At 41.9% G+C, this 19,745-nt stretch overlaps 1 long non-coding RNA gene across 2 annotated transcripts in view; it reads right to left on the reverse strand.

The window, feature by feature from the left end:
* The window catches only part of LOC142818725 (uncharacterized), a 136,070-nt gene that overhangs the window by 58,075 nt on the left and 58,250 nt on the right, over nt 1-19,745 (reverse strand). Inside the window, exon 1 of one of the 2 annotated variants that reach the window (XR_012896341.1) lies at nt 12,924-13,519. The exons of the other annotated variant lie outside the window; for it this stretch is intronic. This is a non-coding gene — a long non-coding RNA (uncharacterized LOC142818725). Of the gene's footprint in view, nt 1-12,923; nt 13,520-19,745 lie in introns of those variants that run through there. 2 annotated transcript variants of the gene reach the window in all.

Consider the following 19,745-nt stretch of genomic DNA (forward strand, 5'->3'; position numbering starts at 1 on the left):
AGTTTGATTTTCATGGTTGAGTAACTCTCCTTTTAATGACATATCAGTCCTCCTGCAATAATAGCTTCTTGTGTCATCACCAATTTTATTTGCTCACTCCACTTTTTGTGACAGGATCACTATTGAAAACGTTAAATAATATTAGTCCCATGACAGACCCTGAGGAATTTCCAGTCTGACAGGTTTTCTTTCAGCATGAACTGTGGTAGTCTCCCTTTTAAGCAAGTTTCTTCCTTTCAACCATGAAAGCACCTTTAAAAACAACAACAAAGATACTGGGAAAACTTACTTTGTAACAGGAATTTTCCACGCAGCCTCAAAACTTTCCAGAATAATAATCCCTTCAAAATATTGCTTCAGGACATCACTATTTCTTTTAGCATGATAGATTTTTTTTTTAAAGTGACTCTCGGAAATGAAAACAATCCAACCTACCAATCTATGGAGCCATTAACCTGGGTGCATTTCACTCTCTGAGGATGCAAACTGAAGACTAATAATTAAAAAGACTTGAAAGAAGGAAGTGAGAAAAGGGAGTGAATACTAAACTTGCTTCACTTGCCTGGTTCACTGTTATGTTTTGCAATGAAGTTTCTAATAAAAAGGCAAGGGAAAATGTCAGCTTACCATGCACATCTGACATTTGGATAACCTGGTCATCAGTAGTTATTTTATTGGTGGTAAACAGCCATGGAACTTGTTTTTTATTTTGCTGCCTGTTAGGTCTCTTTTTACTTTTTTGTATATCCCAGTACAATGATTATAAGTAATGGTGGGGAAAAAACAATAGAAAGGCATGTTGTATCTTATGTGACCATGAACCCTGTTCTTTAAATATCTTGTCAGGCTGAAAGCTCTTATTTGATCCTAATTGGAAATGCAGGGGAAAATCCTTCATTTTGTAACTTTTTGTGCATAGGTTTGTCACCTGAATTCTTGCTATGTCAAATGCAGATGCATACTAAGTGAAGCCACACAATTTGCTCCAAGTATTTATCACCAGGCCTGGTAGCATAATATTTGTTGAATAATTTGACACATGCTATGATTTTTAAAAATATTTATTTGACCAATTTTTTTTTCACATTGTTCACCCAGATTTCTCTGTCAGTATCACCAGGAAGAAAATTGCTGGGCAAAACAGTGCTCTAAGTTACATTGATTTAGTGATGAGTGTCATCTTCTTGAGTTTTAGTAATTCATATTCATTAACCTGGACAATATTGCATTTTTCAGTTCTTAGACCAGCATTTAAAGTGTACAAGCTGTTCCTATTAACTTCAGACTGGCTGATAGCCGTTGTCTTTTGAAAGGCATAAAGCTTGAAGTGGAGAGAAAAATCTTTGAACAGTTATTGGAAATGGTTATTTTTAAATTAATTATTTGGACAATATGTAAGAAATAAATAATTACATACCTCTGGATTGCTTAACCGTATGTGTCACTAAATACTCTGGGCCTAATTCTCATCTCACTTATCCCAATTTTACCCTAAGTGTAACGCCACTGATTCCAGTGAAGCTACTCCTGATTCTACACTGAGAGACGAACCTGGTTTACTTCAGTGACTTAATTCTGTATGAGCTGGATGACGGGGCAATGGAAGTGCAATGGGGTTATACAAACTCCACACTGGGCAACACAGAGTTAATAAGCTAATGTGGGGTCAGGTGGCCCCACCCTGCTGCACTTGTGAGATGTCCAGACAGGTGATCTAAGTCCTTTCTTATAGGATTGCCAGGTGTCCGGTATTGACCTCAACAGTCCGGTATTTTCACCTCCTGTCCGGTAAAAAAATCAGAAAATAATGGACACCTAAAATGTCCGGTATTTTCTGATTTTTTTTCCTGGCCAGGAGGCGAAAATCCCGGGTGCTTACCTGGTTCCGCAGGGGAGCCGTCCAGCCCAGAGCAGGGAGACAAGATGGCAGATGGCAGCCTTTTAGGGCCAGAAAGTCTCAAAAGCGTTTCTTAAAGGGGCCACCCTTTTGTTTTTCTCAACAACTTTGGCCTCTTCCTTTTTTTTCTCAACAGAATTTTTTCCCCAGTGTATTTTTTTTTTGGTGGGTGGGAGGAGGGGGGGTCAGTATTTTTGGTTAAACCATCTGGCAACCCAACTTTATTAGCATAATTCTGGCAGTACCCCTGACTACACTGACATGGTAGAGCAGCTGGACACCACAAAGAAGAAGTCTGTGTGAGGAGGGGGTCTGGCCTGTGGCCTAAGAGGAATCCCAATGACAGGTGCAACCTGTCTTTCACACTCACACTTAAATCCTGTCCACAGGCAGTTGCTTTCTACTAGAACAGTGGCTAAAATGGTCCAAAGTCTGCTGAACCTTCCACTGAAGCCTTCCTTAAACATTATTTGACACGTATTTTTTTTGTTTTTATCCATATATTATCTTCTCATCCACACCACATTTGGAGTTCCTCCAGCCACACGCAGCTGTTCCCTCTCTAAAATTACATGTAGTACAGACAAGTTTATTTTGGATTTTGTCTCTAATCTGGTGTGAAGGTCTTTGTTGATATCACTGGCAGACTGGGTCCTGTGGGGAATGGTGAAGGCGATTTGCTCAGGTATTGATGGCATCCATGGAATGAGTTCTGCTCAATGACAGTCCTCAGCAGATTTGTTCCTTTTATTGGGAGATTCAGGCAGATAGACTGAAAGGGATTCCTCCTAGGAAAAGATTGGGTACAGCTGGCAGAGTAGGACTCTAGCACAGCCACCATACCTACGGGTCCCTTCCAGCATGGTCTGCTTGGGAATTTGCACCAGTAATACATTTACTTTGGAAAAAAGAATTAAAACTCTACAAACTCTCCCTGAGTATGCTTTTAAAATAAGTCTAATCCAGTCTGGTGGCACATTGCCCTGCCTTCCAGAAGACTGAGGGTTAGGATGTGCTTGGATATTCCTCATCCATCGCCTGCTGCCAGCTGATTTGGAGAATGTCATTACCATTAGCTTTGAATAGACACATTTCCAATGATGCTGGAATCTAGAGGCCATGGCAGAGGACTCACGATTCCAGTCAACCCACACAGTTGGGCTAAGCCTGAATTGGTGCCAGACAGCTACATGCATAACTAAAAATGAGACCATAATGAGGTTTAAGCAATTACTGTGAAACCAAGCTTAGAATAAAACCCTAGTGTTCAGAAAATGACTGATTGTGCAGGCTAAGTGTATGCATTGCTGAGAGATGTTGTCTTGAAGGCTGACTTACCAGATACTTAAATTAATCGACTAACAACAAAACTGATGCAGGGACGAATATTAATTTTGACTTTTAAAACCCCTAAAATCTTCTCTGTGTTGCCCTTGTGAATTGGAAGCTTTTTCTTTTTCTTTTTAAACATGCAAAAATATACGTCATTCTCTAAATGTGCTTCTCCAAACACACTGGAAGGCAGATGCATTGCCAGCTTCTCATGATCATAACCACCATTGGCATGACAAATTCAAACCAGATACAGCACCCTTTCAACTTCCTATCCCATACAAGCCAAATGCTCTTCAGACTTCCTCAATCACATCCCATTGCTTTTCTTTGCAGAGACAGACATCAGGATTTAGCCTAACACCATAGAAGCAGCCTCAACATAACTTAATGCAGCAACTAAAATTCAAACATGAACGCTTTATTCTCTTCTCTCATACTATCGCAATACCTTTGGCAGAAAAATATTGCATCTGGTTCCTGCAAGTTGTGGTTCATGCAAATCTAAATGAAAATTTTCTGAAATATACTTTGTATACATTTTCTTATAAAACCTGTTTCCCTCACATTGTTATGCTTCTCTTTAATCTGGGACATGCACAGAGTCCTTCAATATTAAATGTTATTGTTGAAAGCAAAATATGTTTATCCTGACAGCAACAATGGATGGCCCAAAAACCTGCATTGCATGCCCTGTTGGCTACTTGCCATTAGTACTTGTCCAATACACCAAATAGCCCAGCTGGAACGCTGCCCATTTGGCACGTAATTGCACATTAGCAACTTCCTCTTTGTAAAGTATAAAGGAGGTAGCCGTGCATGGGTTCCAGGTTTGAGGTACTGAAACCACATATGGTCAAAGGCCAAACCAGTGTGTGGGTGTAGAACCAGGAAAAAGCTTGCATGCTTTATTTAAAGAAGATTTCAATCCCGTGGAAAAGAGTTTTGTACATAGTGAATATTTGACATTCAAACTATTAGGAGCAGGCTTTTTATCTGTCTTTTTAACTCATGGGCAACTTTTTGGAAGCTTACTGGAACATCCTATGAAATCAGTATCACTAGGAATAGAACTATAGGAAGGTTAATATTTCCTAATAGAGATGCCCTCCTCCCCCAGGGCTCACCCCAATTTCAAAACCCTTGTAGTGCTGTCTGGCTGGGATTAAACAGAACCTGTAAGCAATGCAATGTGCAAACCTGCCTGATGAGGTTGTGTCAAATAAAGCCACCTCTGGTTTTCTCCATCTCTACTAATTTGATCTATAATGCAATTATTATTGCTTTCTCACTTTGGATACCTAGACCCACCACGATGCATTCCCAACTCTGTAGAAAAGACACCTGTTCTTTGGATTGGGTCTGTTCTAGTCACAGGATCCTTTTCAGAAGATGAAATCTGTTGGCTTAGGTGAGATTGGGGAACATGAGAGGAGAGGAAACGCCCGTGTGACTTCCAACAAGAGATCTATTTTTAATTCCAAGTAATTTTCCGCTCTCCTTTTATGACAATATAACTCTTTCTCTGACACTTGTGATCGCTCAGCAAAGGTCACTGTAGAATAACATAAAGCTCCTTGCCCATCTAAGAACTAATCTCACAATCCCCTTGAGTGCTTGTAAACCTCTCGCCCCATAATAATAACTCAGCACTCTCTCCGCAAAGCAATTTGATAACATTGATGATTTCATTCATCACACTTGGGTGAGGTACGTAAATGTCATCTTCATTTTGAGGTGACGAGGCCAGATTTTCAAATCTGCTCATGGGGGGCAGATTTTCAAAAAGTGCTCAGTATCCAGCAACTCCCATTGTTTTTTCCCTTCTTGTCCACTCTATATGGGAAACCTGGGTTTATATGCTGACTATCTACCCTTGCTTCTTGGAATGACTACATACATGGAGTGTATGTATATGGGGAGAGAGAAGTGATTTTAATAGTACAGGTGCATGGCTTTTAACCCTAGAAATGTCAGTCATTATGTGATTTTTGGAAAATCAGTTAGAACCAGATTTACAAGAGTTTAGCATCCAAAAGCGCTCAATGGTTTTTAATCACACCTCCCTTTGTCTCTCTCTTTGTATAGATATAGATATATTTAATGTATACACACATACCAGTCACTGGGCACTGTGCTTTATAAAATATGTTTGTCTACCTGCAGGATAAAATTAATGGTGAGCGAATACCTGTCATTGCATCTGAAACATCACTTAATTTTCCCATTTAGGAGAATTTCTCAGTTTTGCTTTATAAAACTGGGCAGCTGAATTTAAAATTGCTTCAAAATTTCATCCAATTTCAGCTACTCCTTGAAATGTCACCATCTGCAACTTAAAACAACATTTTGTTTTTTAATTTTGCAGCGTCTCCTCCTTTCTTCCCAGCCCCTACTCCAAAGCAAGGTTTTTTTGCCTTCTCTTCCCCTTTTCTCCTGTCCTGAGTGCAGATGCTGTTACTCACAAGGAAAAGGCTAAGACAGAGAAGTATCTCCATGGAAGCAGAATTCTAATTTAGATGCTGATGTATCAGTGTTTTGCCTCTCATAGGATGATTATGCTGGCACTTTGGCTTTAAGAAAGAGCAAAATAATGATGTAACCAGATGGAGAGTTGATTAAAGCACATCTACTGGTACATATTTTAATGCATTTTCATATAATGGCATGTTATAGCTATATATTCCCTGCTGGAATTCATTATTCTGTGGATGACATCTCAGTTGGCAGCTGTGGAAATAATTAGGTTGCCACCTAGAATTGTGACCTCAGTGGGAAATAAGCAGCAGAAGTAGAGGAAATATTAAGCCACGAGGATCCCGTTTTTACACAGATTTCATTAGGACTGAGGGAAGAGTTGAGATCCTGGCCTGCAAAACAGAAGCTTTCTAAATAAGTTCCTGTCCACAACTGGCTGTAAGCCACCAACTGCTCTTTGATACATGTGTGCTTTGTTTATGCAGCCTGTCGATGAAACTGAAAGATGGAAGAAGCATCTAGGTTGATTGTAAATATGTTTGGCCTAATACATTTCAAGTACTGAGGTAGAAAAGAGGAGTCAGACCTCATTCTCAGCAACTCTATATTTCTGCCATGCTTATTATGCATGTGGCCTTGTGTCTATGGATAAGAACTTCCTAAGGCCATGTTTCAGAGCAGCTATTCCTCTTCTCTTGTTCCCCCAAATCTTGTTGTGTGGGGGGGAAGGGAGAAGAGGATTTACAATTCTGAAGTCTGTTGGTGCTAGTCCCCGGTGGGGCAGAAGGAGATCTCTGGAGGGATCTAAAATATTTCTTCCTCTCCCACACCAGGAATTGATTTGTTTTGCTATGCATCATCCAGCTGAAATTTGCTGATAATTTGGCTCAAATTTGTTGAAAACTTCATGAGTCGAGTTTGAGTTATTGGCAAAGCCCAAACCCTAGAAGGTTTTGCTTGATTTTTCATATGAAAATGACAAATGGCTCCCTCAACTGACCATGCTCCCTCTGAAGCATCAATCCCATCTCTGGCTGGCACCTTCAACTTTGGAAATTGCCTTCATTTTCCAGAGAAAAGTATGTATGCTAGGTATGTTTGGAGAGCACATATTTAATCTCCTGCAAAATACAAAGTGACCCATTTCATTCCCTATATTCACTGTCTTTACATTTCTCTCAGCATTAGCCACAATGAACAGAATTCCTAGCTTGTTTAGTGTCTTCATCTGTGTGATCTAAAGACCTCTAACCAAAACTACACAGCACCTTTTGGAGAAAGTAGCATTCAGCTTGGAGAAAAGTGACTGCACAAAGAAAAAAGTTTTAGAATGGCTTTCAAATCTGCGTGGAAGTGAAGTTAACATGTTATTGTCTCTGGATAGTTTTATTTTAGGTTGTTTAGTTTCTGATAAAATGTGGACTTTGCACCATGTGAAATGTATTTAGACTCTTTGCTCAAGTGAAAAATGAGCCCTTATCTGTGCCAGGGTTAAAGCGTATGCGGGGGAGGGGAGGGAGCTGAAAGAATCTCACAGGCTGCCAATGGAAATAACTGCTGGAAGATTTTACTGTGCATTTTAATTGAAACCACATAAAGCATATTATGAGTTCTTTCTGAGGGGAAAAGTGGCAGAAAGGACAGGGTGACATCAGAGAGGGTGTAACAGCATGCTACAGTAAGTATTTATGCTATCTGTAGGCTACGGACTTGACTACACTGTAGCTGTGTCTAGACTGGCAAGTTTTTCCAGAAAATCAGCCGCTTTTCCGGAAAAACTTGCCAGCTGTCTACACTGGCTGCTTGAATTTCCGGAAAAGCACTGACAATCTCATATAAGATTGTCAGTGTTCTTCTGCAAATACAATGACTCTCCCATTCAGGAAAAAGCCTCTTGCACAAATACTTTTGCTCAAGAGGGCCAGTGTAGACAGCTGAGAACCGTTTTGCGGAAAAAAGGCCCGATGGCGAAAATGGCGACCGGGGCTTTCTTGCGCAAAACCGCATCTAGATTGGCATGGACGTTTTCTGCAAAAAGTGCTTTTGCACAAAAACTTTTCCGTTAAAAGCATTTGCGGAAAATCATGCCAGTCTATATGCAGCCACGATGTATAGCACAGTAACAACTATGAAGTCCTTGGTGGCTAGTGATTTGTTACTGAACGACTGCTGCTTCTGTGAGCACAGAGTGGGCATGGTATAGATAGTGCTGGTTTGGTGCCAAAAATACAATTACTGTAGGCAGCAGAAAAGTATAAATTAGTTATTGGAAGGGGAGCCACCAGTTTAGATATGGATAGAGGATGTTTTTGGAGAAGGCTAATATGATGTAGCATCACTGACCTCGATTTCAGGCAGTACTTATGGACTAAGGGCTACATGCAGGGAACTCCAGATCAAATGAGCATTAGTTGCAATGTTAGTAGCAACAATCACAAGCTGGGTGCGAGTCCAAGGTAAATAGCAAAGTCGAAACAAGGTAAAGACTGTTGACTCCACTCGGAGTTAATGCCATTGCAACTGGAAAAACTATTCATTTCATTAAATGGTAGATGCAGATAAACTGGTTCTGATGAAGATATTGCTGACTGAGATCTAAGTTGATGCGGTTAGTTTGTTCAGTAAAAAGTGACTAATTTCTTCAGGTATAGGGTAACATTTACTAATTCAAAGGCAAATACCACATCAAAAAGCAGAGAATCCTGATACAGAAAGAGGTTATTAAGGACTAAAGCTGTTTGAAAATGAAGAAAAAAATATTGCCAACTTTTTTTTAATGCTTTGGTGAAACGTTGACTTTTCCAAAGCATTGTCCCCTTGACAAGCTGGCCCAAAATTGGTTCCTTGTCAAAAAAAATTTCCACAAAAAAAACTTTTATTGAAAAAATTATCTCTACTCTTGTAAAAACGTGCTTAGAACTTGCTAGCTCTTAGGTGCTTAGTTGCATTTACCAGCTTGGGCTGATGGCTCAGCTAAAGACAAGTGATGCCAGGAGTATGCAATTTGTATAACACTCTAATGTGCTGTGCTCTAATTACCCGTATAGATTCGGCTTGTGTGGTCTAAAAGATCCCTAGGGGCATGTCTACACTACAGCACTAATTCGAACTAACTTAATTTGAATAAATTAATTCGAACTAAGCTAATTCGAATTAGTACATCTAGACCTAAAAACTAATTCGAATTAGCGTTTTGCTAATTCGAACTAGCATGTCCACATTGAGTGGACCCTGAACTGAAGTTAAGTCTGGCTGGAACCAGTGCCGGCAGGGCATCTGGTTAGGACTTAGAGTGTGGAGCTGCTGCCTCAGGCTAGCCAAGGGCAGTGCTTAAAGGGACCCGACCCCCATCCCAAACAGACAGTTCTCAGGGTTACGCGCTTGCTTGTCTACCTCGATGAGGGACAGCAAAGCAGTTCTGTCTTGGAGTGCCCTGAGTGCCCACACTCGGCACGTCACAGCACTCGGCCATCAGCCCGGCTGCACCTGCCGCAGGCTGCCATCTGGGGGGTCAATCGGGGGGCTGTCAGGATCCACGAGGCCCTGCAGGAGAGCTTCCCCCCCCCGAGGAGCTCGCAGAGCCACCCCAGTCCTCCCCATTGGAGGCTTGTGCCACATTCCTCTCTCACCTCCTTCCACTTACCCCTCCCAAGCCTCTCTTCCTGATGTAAAAAATAAAGGACATGAGTGTTCAAAAATAGAAACTCTCTTTATTTAACAAAACTGGGGCGGGGGGTTTAACCTCTGGGGAGACTGGGAAAAGGAGGTGGGAGAGGGGACGAAAGAGGGGAGGGGGAAACCTGGGAGGAGAGAGCTGGAAAGGGGAAGCCAGGGGAAGAAGGAGGAGGGGAAGTATAAAACTATGGTACGCCATATCTTCAGTACTGTGTTCAGATGTGGTCTCCTCATCTCAAAAAAGATATTTTGGCCTTGGAAAGGGTTCAGAAAAGGGCAACTAAAATGATTAGGGGTTTGGAACAGGTCCCATATGAAGAGAGGCTAAAGAGACTGGGATTTTCAGCTTAAAAAAGAGGAGACTGAGGGGGGATATGATAAAGGTCTATAAAATCATGAGTGGTGTGGAGAGGGTGAATAAAGAAAAGTTCTTCATTAGTTCCCATAATAGAAGGACTAGAGGACACCAAATGAAATTAATGGGTGGCAGGTTTAAAACTAATAAGCAAAAGTTCTTCTTCACACAGCACATAGTTAACCTGTGGAACTCCTTGCCACAGGAGTCTGTGAAGGCTAGAACTATAACAGAGTTTAAAAAGAAGTTAGATAAATTCATGGAGTTTGGGTCCATGGAGTGCTTTTAGCCAGGGGGTAGGAACCGTGTCCCTGGTCTCTGTTTGTGGCAGGCTGGAGATGGATGGCAGAAGACAAATGGCTTGGACATTGTCTTCGGTCCATATCCTCTGGGGTACCTGGTGTTGGCCACTGTTGGCAGACAGGCTACTGGGCTAGATGGACCTTTGGTCTGACCCAGTATGGCCATTCTTATGTTCTTATGTTCTAAGCTCAGGGCTCAAAGTCGGGGATCCCACTGGACCAACTTGATTTTCATGCAAACCTGCTCCTGGGTTCTCATGTGGCCTTTGGTGGCCAGACCGGCAGCTATCCTGCCTTAGACGGCCGCTTTTCTGTGGCTAGTGTGGAGATTGTGGATGTTGGAGACCTCCCCGCAAACCTTGATGAGGTCCACGATCTCCGCACTAGACCAGGCGGGCGCCTGCCTTTGTGGCCCCGGGTAGGCTCTTGGGAGCCGCCAGTCTGGTCCTGGGAAGAGGCGGAGGGCCGGCTGGCAGCGGGTGGCTGGTTCATTCTGTGCCAGGTGCAGGGTCTGCTGGCTGGTTGCTGGCAGGCTTGCAACTGGCACAAGCACTGTAGCCAGACCGTGCCCTTTAAGGGCTCTGGGGCTGGGAGGGGGGCAGAGTGGCCACCAGGGCAAGCTGGGAAGGGCTAGCCTCCAACTAGTTCGAATTAAGTGTCTACACAGCCCTTAATTCGAACTACTTAATTCAAACTAGTCGTTAGTCCTAGTAGAATGAGGTTTACCTAGTTCGAATTAAGTGCTCCGCTAGTTCGAATTAAGTTCGAACTAGCAGTTTGTATGTATAGACACTATGAAAGTTAATTCGAACTAACGGCTGTTAGTTCGAATTAACTTTGTAGTGTAGACTTACCGTAGTTTATGTATCTAGACACATCAGCATACTCTACCTAGGACAGGTGGAGTGCAGAACATTAGAATATGTTACAAATCACACCCCTCTCATGTGATTTGGAACATCATGCAAGTATTAAAGCCTTATTAAACTCTTACCCTTGTCTCCATTAAACTGCCCGTGGCACCTCTTTATAATGTCTACTCTACTTCCCATGATAAATAATAATCTACTGTCTCCTGCAAACCAATTTAAATCCTAAACCAGGGCTATTGTAATGATAACAACCCTGCAGAGTTAGGTGATGCAATGGGTGGTTACTCAATAGCTTTTATTTTCTAAATCTGTCCACAGCTGCAAAAATGCGTGTAGCAATTGGTGGGAGTAGACATGTCTTTTCCTAATCCCCTCTTGTCCAAACTAGAAATACACTTCAAAGTTCAGCACAGCTCACTCCTCCAAAGAGACAGGATGCTTTAAGACAGGACTGAGATGCAGGGATGAAGGTGAGGAGCTCAGATCTGCACTATTCTCAGCTACAGCTATATTCAGCAGAGCTAGTCAAAACAATTCAAACGTCATGGTTTTCTAGGTTAAAGAAGTGAGACGTGTTTTTCACATAAATTTGCCCATTTTTCAACCAGCTCTGACACCTTCTTCCTACTGAATAGAAGCTCCAAAATGAAGCAATGCTGCCTTTCTGTGCATTTATGCCTGGGCAAGGATGATAGCATTTCTATTATGCCACTCAGTTACCAGTGGGAAACTGAACTGTCTTCGCGATAGTTACTCATAATATCAGAGCTGTAATATGAGACACAGAACAGATAGAGAGTGTACATAATCAGTAACACAGACATTAGAAACTAGTTCTTAAAAATTAGCCATATTAAACTCCATTCACCAGTCCTTGCCCTCTATATTACATCAGTCCATCCTCTCTTTGCTACTGTCTACATGAATAATTTCCATCTCTTACAATTCCATTTCTCCCATTCTGCTCCTTTCTTCACAAGCCTTTTTCTCTTTGTGCTTGTCCAAGTTGTTGAACCCAGCTCTCTAAGCAGTGCTTCCCTCTTCCACTAAACATTTTGGAGCTACTTTTCCATTTGTCTGAAGGATAAAAATGAGGAACTGTCGAAGCATCGCTTAAAATGAGATGAATGACTTTCCTATTGTATGTTTGACTTTCAAAATGTAGGAACAACCTTTTTATTTTACTTTGATCAACAAAGGCTGTTACTGCACAATGCTAAATAAATCAACATCATCACTTGGGTAGTAACTTACAACGCTGAGGAGACTGGTACTGATATCACATTTTTTAAAATGAATGTTCCTTATAACTGGCTAATACAGGAGTGAGCAATAAAAGGTGGTGGTTCACCAGGGTTAACCTCTGGCGGGTCACTGCTGCTATATTTAGCTGTCACCACAGGTGCAGGTGATTGTAGCTCCCATTGGTTGCGGTTCACCATTCTCAGCCAATGGGAGCTGCAGGAAGTGGCATGGACTGGGTCACCACTTCCTGGGGCTCCAATGGAGTGGGAACAGCAATCTCTGGCCAACAATCACCTGTACCTGCAGAGGCTCAATTAAAGATAGTGGTGTCGGGATGCCCCGGGCTAACTCTCATGAACCGGATGTGGCCAGCAGGTTGGAATTTGCCTGCTCTGGGCTAACATCTTGTTATTGTAATAGGCATGTCACCAGCATGAGGAGCATTTTAAAGGGTGCTACAAAGGATAATTCCATCCAATCTTCCTTATCAACTGAACATTTTATCTCAAGTCCTTGAAGAATTATAGATCCTCATCTCCCATTTGCAAATCACTGTTACAATACAACTCTTATTGATTAGCATACTTGTTAAAGTACTGCCAGGCTGCAGGGATGAATGGCTCGCTCCATTCAGTTTCAGAATAGGATTTCTAAAGTGGATTGCTCATGTTTAATGCACCTCAAAGATTTTACCTCAATGTTAGGACTGTGAAAGCATTGCTATTCCCCTGTGATCATACAAAAGAGATTTAGGTTGACACACTGACCTCTGTTTAGAATGTAGATGCCATCCTTCAGGCAGTATAGTCACAGAGGAGAGAGATGCAATGAAGGAAGTGCTGTCTTGCCAAAGATTCATCCCCAAAGATTCAGTGGAACAAGAAGATAAATAAGTTGATGTTTGCAGATCATTTTCTGTCTCTTTCTTCACTTCCCACTTCACAGAAAATAAAGAAAAAATTAAACTAACTTATAAGAATGGCCATACTAGATCAGACCAAAGGTCCATCTAGCCCAGTATCCTGTCTGCCAACAGTGGCCAATGCCAGGTGCTCCCAAGGGAATGAACAGAACAGGTAATTATCAGGTGATCCATCATCTGTTGCTCATTTCCAGCTTCTGACAATCAGAGGTTAGGGACATCATTCCTGACCATCCTGGCTAATAGCCATTGGTGGATCAATCCTCTTCAAATTTATCTAGCTCTTTTTTTGAGCCCTGTTAAAGTCCCGGCTTTCATAAAATCTTCTGGCAAGGAGTTCTACAGGTTGACTGTGCCTTGTGTAAAGAAATATTTCCTTTTGTTTGTTTTAAGTCTGCTACCTATTAATTTTGTTTGGTGACCCATAGTTCTTATGTTATGAGAAGGAGTAAATAACTTTCCCTTATTTATTTTCTCCACTCCATCATGATTTTATAGATCTCTAGTATATCCCCCCTTAGTTTTCTCTTTTGCAAGCAGAAAAGTCCCAGACTTTTTAATCTCTCTTCATATGGCATTGAGTGGATGTTTTCAGAGAACTATCCCCAGTGATTCCAAATGTTTTTCTTGATTGGTAACAGCTAATTTAATCTCTTATCATGTTATACATATAGTTGGGATTATGTTTTTCAATATGCATTACTTTGCATTTATCAACATTAACTTTTATGTGGACATTTTCATGATAAAAAGGCTATTACCTCCTATACATAAAAAAGCATGTGTACAAGCCTGAGGCATAGCATGCCTACAGGAATGAAGAAAGGGGAAAGCCAGCTGTGGCTGGCTCTGTTTACATGAATTGTAATGTTTACACATAATTCCACCTGAGTGTAGCTTTAGTTGGGACTTGTGTATGTTCTGATAAGGGTATGTGATAATAGACTATTTATTTATCCTTGCCAGGAAAGGGCCTAGAGTTTATGCAGGCTATGCCTTGGGCCAGAGGTCATCCTGATTGCATGGATATATGGGTGGGTGAATGTAGCTCATGCTCAGCAAGTAAATAGGGGAAAGGGCTGTGAAGTGTTATCCAGCATCCTTGGATAGCTTTGCACTCAGTTCTCCACCTGGAGATTTTCTTTCCTGTGTGGAGGAATCTGCTGGGCAGCAAGAAAAGCAGAGCTGAGCCTACAGCTAGTCTGGAAGCAGCATGGAGCTGATTTCATGTCTGAGCCCACACAGGCTGGTGGAAGAAGGACTGAAATTGCTGGACTGTGCCTCTCAGTTGCACAGTGGAGCAGGGCCCAATTTTCTTCCATTGACAAGAGCAAGTCAATGGAAGAGAGCCACCACTAGATGCTCTTGACCACCACTGTAATTAATTTGACCCATCAGGGGTGCTTTATGTGGGTGGGATTTGTGTGGAACAGAATTCCGTATCGCCATGAGCTAAACAGTTGTTATCTGGGTTGGGAGGGGTAGGTGTTTAAATTGCTGGTGTTTTGATGTAGGTTTCTCAGTTTCTCTTTTATGAAAATAAAAAATATATTTGTGTTCGCATGCTCCAATGGACTCTTGAGTACTCTGCAAGTGGGAGGGAAATGTCTGCAAAGGGTGGTTTTATTTCATTTCCCAGAGACAGGAATAAGACTATAAAGATATTGTCAACAAAGCCTCTGTCGAAAAAGAGCATCTAGACTACGATCAGCATTGTCGAAAAAGCAAGCCACTGTTTCGAAAGAGAGTCTAGACGCTGTCTTTTGAAAAAGCACAGTTTCCATGCAATAGTGCTTTTTTCCGAAAGAGTACTTTCGAAAAAAGGTGTTATTCCTCGTAAAATGAGGTTTACTGCTGTCGATAAAACTGCCGCGTTCTGTCGACTTACTGTTGACAGAACGTGGCGGTAGTGTAGACGCAGGTATAGTTTTGTCGACAACAGACAACTTTTGTCGACAAAACTCTATAGTCTAGACACACCCTAAGTATGGCCATACTGGGTCAGGACCAATGGGCCATCTAGCCCAGTATTCTGCTTTCTGACAGTCATCTGCGTTGCTTCCTTCAGAGGGAATGAACAGAACAGAGCAATTTTGACTAGAGAACAATCTCCTGTCTTTTAGTCCCAGTTTCTGGCAGTCAGTAGTGTAGCCTGCCCCCCACAGCTTGGGGTTGCATCCTCAACCATCCTGGCTAAAGGCAATTGGTAGACTGATTCTCTATGAACTACTCTAGCTCTTTTTTCAACCTATTTATACCTTTGGCCTTCACAACATCCCCTGGCAATGAATTCTCACAAGTTGACCAGCATGATGTGTGAAGCTGTAGTCCCTTGTTTGTGCTGCCTATTAATTTCATTGGGTGACCCCTGGTTACCATTCATGATTTTATAGTCCCCTATCATAAACCCCTTAATCATCTATTTTCTAAGATGAACAGTCCCAGTCTTTTGTCTCTCCTCGTATGGAAACAGTTCCCTACCACTAATCATTTTTGTTGCCTTTCTGTGTATTATAGGTTGAACCTCTCACATCTGGGACTCTCTAGTCCGGCAACATCTGTTGTCTGGCAGGAGTGTGGTGGCTGAGAGCTCCAGCCTGGGGCCAGGCAGCCGTGGCCAGTAGCTGTGGCAGGGCCAGCGGTGGCTGGGAAACCCTGGCCAGGACAGCAGCAGAGGGGCTGGCAGCGGTCCAAGGCAAGGCTGGTTACTAAGAGCTCTGGTAGAGCTGGTAAGCCTCAGACAGGCTGGCGACAGGGAGCCAGCAGTGGCTGAGATGCCACAGCTGGGCAGCAGGGAGGCCAGTAGCTGGGAGCATTGCTGGATGAGGAACAGAGGCCAGTGACTGAGGCTGGCAACCAGGAGTGGGCAAAGGGCCCAGTGGGGAGCACAGGAGCATGGCTGGCAGCCAGCAGAGGAGCCTCAACCTTCCCTGTTCCAGCAAACTCCCTGTTTCAGAGCCACTCCAGTCTCTAGGAGTATGTCTACACAGCAAAGTTATTTGGGAATAATGGCTCTTATTCCAAAATAACTATGCGAGCATCTACGCAGCAATTCCGTTATTTTTTAAATAATTTGAAATAACAGATGGCTTATTCCGTCCTTTATAAACCTCATTCTACAAAGAATAATGCCTATTCTGAAATAGTTATTTCAGAATAGGGGCTGTGTAGACACTCCACTTCTGCTATTTCAAAATAGCCCCTCACCAGGGCCATTCTAAGTTATTCCTCCTCAGGCTCTAAATCGAGATAGCATGTCTACAGTAGGGAAACCTGCCTCAGATTAATTTTAAGGCTTCCCTGCAGTGCAGACGTGCTATTTCAAAATACGCTGTTTCGGAATAATTATTCCAGAACACTGTGCAGTGTAGATGTAGCCTCAGTTACTGGGCCAGGGACAGCCAACCTGTATTTCAAATTCTAATTTGAATTTGATTAGAGATGTGGCAACCAGAATTGCACTGAGTATTCAAGGGGTGGGCACAGCATGGATTTATATAGAAACATTGTGATATTTATTTTCTTTTTCCTCATAGTTCCTAACATTATTGGTTTGGTTTTTTTGACTGCCACTTCATCGTGACCAGTTGTTCTCAGAGAACCATCCTTAGGGACTCTAAGGCTCTGTCCAGACTCAGGGTTTTTTCTGAAAAAAGTAGCCTTTTTTCAAAAAAACTTCACCTGCGTCTAGACTGCAGCCGCGTTCTTTCGAAATTAAATCGAAAGAACGCGGCTTTTCTTTCGACGGCAGTAAACCTAATTTCACGAGGAAGAACGCCTTTTTTCGAAAGCGCTCTTTCGAAAAAAGGCATTCTTGAATGCAAACAGGGGTTTTTCGAAAGAGAGCATCTTGCTTTTTCGAAAGTTCCACTTGCAGTCTAGACGCTCTTTTTCGAAAGAGGCTTGCAGTCTAGACATAGCCTATGGGAAGGAGCTCACCAGCCAGGTGTGAGAGGAATGCATGGAATGCAAGCACTTTCCCCTCACTCCCTTAGCATCCATGGAAAGGGATTAAAAGAAAGCCGAGTCCCAAAATGGCATATGGGGGGGGGTGGGCTTCAGCTACTCCCCACCTTCCTTAAACGGTACCTGCGGGGTGGGAGGCTCGGGGCTGGGGCATTCAAGCTTTTTCTCTACAACCATCACCTGCTTGGTGACTCTGTCTCTTTTCTGTATGGTTTCATGCATTCCTGTATGAATCAGGTGGGGGCAGCTACAGCCCCACCCTTCCCTCCCTAAATGGTGCTTGGGGCTGGGGCAGTCCTCGATGGGGGGCACCCCCAGCCAGTCCCTTTCACCTGCCTGGCGATTCTGTCCCTTTTCTGTATGGTTTTATGAGAAGCAATCCCATTCCAGGCACATCCCATTTTCCTAACACAACCAAACTCTTATCTTGATTTAAGTTATGATAAGGGGAAGCTGCATAGCAAATTTCGTGGTCTTATCTCTTACCGTTTAGGAGTTCTTGAACAAACAGACAGATAGACACATGGCTAGACGGATAATATGTGGTAGACTAGCACCTCAGTATCTGTATCCCTTGTTAGGTTTCTTGGTGTCATGGACCTGTAACAGGGAATAAAAGATGTTTGGGGCACCATGAAAATGTTGTAGATTTTTTGGAGGTGTAGTTTGTTATGGGTCTGATCCAATCCCTTTTAGCAAAACTCTGAGCATGATATTATCCTTCAGTCATTTGCCCAGTAGCTCATCTTTGTTTCTTCCAGAGGAGAGGAATCTTGTGATTCCCAACATAGTACCAGCTGAAGAGGTTTATAAGGCTACATCTACACTGTGGAGCTATTTTGAGATATTGGAAGTATCCCAAAATAGCTATTCCACTTCTTTTCAGAATGCCCATTATTTCAAAATCTAACGGGTTCACTATTCCGACGTCCCTGTAAACCTCATTCCACAAACGTTAAGGGACATTTCAGAATAGCACTTTATTTTGAAATTATTTCAAAATAAGCTATTTTGAGACAAGGATGCAGCGTAGACTCACCCTAACTTGGCTTGACTCTAAGGGTGTGTCTAGACTACAGGGCTTTGTCGACAAAAGTGGACTTTTGTCGACAAAACTATACCTGCGTCCACACTGCTTTTGAGTTATGTCGACATAACGTCGACAAAACTCAGCAGTTTTGTCAACGTATGTAAACCTCATTCTACGAGGAATAATGCCTTTTGTCGACAGAGTTCTGTTGATAGAAGGCATTATTGCATCTACACTGTCCTTTGCGTCCACACTGTTATGTCAACAAAGCGGCTTGCTTTGTCAACAGAACTGGCTGTAGTCTAGACGCTCTTTGTCGACAGAAGCTTTGTCGACAGTATCTGTCAACAAAACTTCTGTTGACAAAACCCTGTAGTCTAGACATACCCTATGTGTTTGCAGAATATAATCACAGAACATAGCTTTTAGACACATTGACGTTCTAGTACTTATCAAAATAGTCTTTTTTACATGGGTGAAGTTTTACAAGAATTTCTCAGTGTAGCACTGGACAAATACATGGTGGGAGTGTACATGGGTATCTCTGAGCACAATTTGGATTTAAGGGGTTATCTTGATAGTATTTACAATGTCTTGGCTTATGCTATCTGCAAGTTTTTTTTTCTTTAATTACTCATATTTCTAACTAAGATTAACTGCCAACACAATCTATCTCCTCTGTTCTCGTATTTTTGGGGCATAAATCCACTGCAATTTAGTGAGTTTAAGGTTAGAAGTTTTCTGTTATTGATGACTGCACATGTTCCAATAGCATGAGTCAGATCCTCATCTCCTTCCCTCTCACCCCGCTGTGAGTATGGCTTAGTCAGGAGATTTGAAAAATTGGGGCTCTTTCTATTGGCTTTTTCAGTTTTGAGCCTGTAAGGTTTACATGTTCCATCAAGTCTAGAAACATACTTTGTGGGGTTTGTTTTCATTATTTTAAAAAAAGTCTCATGTAATAAAATTAATCCAAGAGCTGTGATTTTATGGAAATACACAAATTTTACAATTCTCATTAAAATCATGACAGCTGGTATTACCAATTCTCTAATTTCCATCTCATCTGACCTAATCCCAACTGAAGCTTTATTACCTGTATTACTCTCCTCTGCTCTAGAAAGATGAATTCAGCCATAAATTCCTAGCTGTCACTTGCTACTAGGATACTGTAGAAAATCAATCTCCAGGTTTTTCATTTTTTCCTGGTGTATTACTTCATTATTTATTATTAATTGTTTTATTAATTACCTCATGTTATTATTTAATCATTTTCAAATTGGAGTGCTAGTATCTAGCCTTGTGGCTTCCACTAATATCACCAAAATATCACATGACATAAATCAAAGCCCAGGCATTACTTCTGAAAAGTCTATGGGAAATAAAGAATCATAGAACTCTAATGAATAGAGTTAAGCAGGAAGCTACAAATCCCACCCCCTTCCTGCTGCACAGTCCCTTTCTCTTAGTGAGAAGCAAAAATAAACACATACTCCTTTCTCAGAGTAATTATTAATGGTTCACAATCATGCAGGAAAGGCATAACAAGTGGGGTTTCGCAGAGGTCTGTTTTGGGACGGGTTCTGTTCAATATCTTCATCAACGATTTATATGATGGTATAGAGAGTATGGGTATGTCGAATTAGTTAATTCGAACTAAGCTAATTGGAA

The sequence above is a fragment of the Pelodiscus sinensis genome, chromosome 17, assembly GCF_049634645.1.
Source record: "Pelodiscus sinensis isolate JC-2024 chromosome 17, ASM4963464v1, whole genome shotgun sequence".
Taxonomy (NCBI): domain Eukaryota; kingdom Metazoa; phylum Chordata; order Testudines; family Trionychidae; genus Pelodiscus; species Pelodiscus sinensis.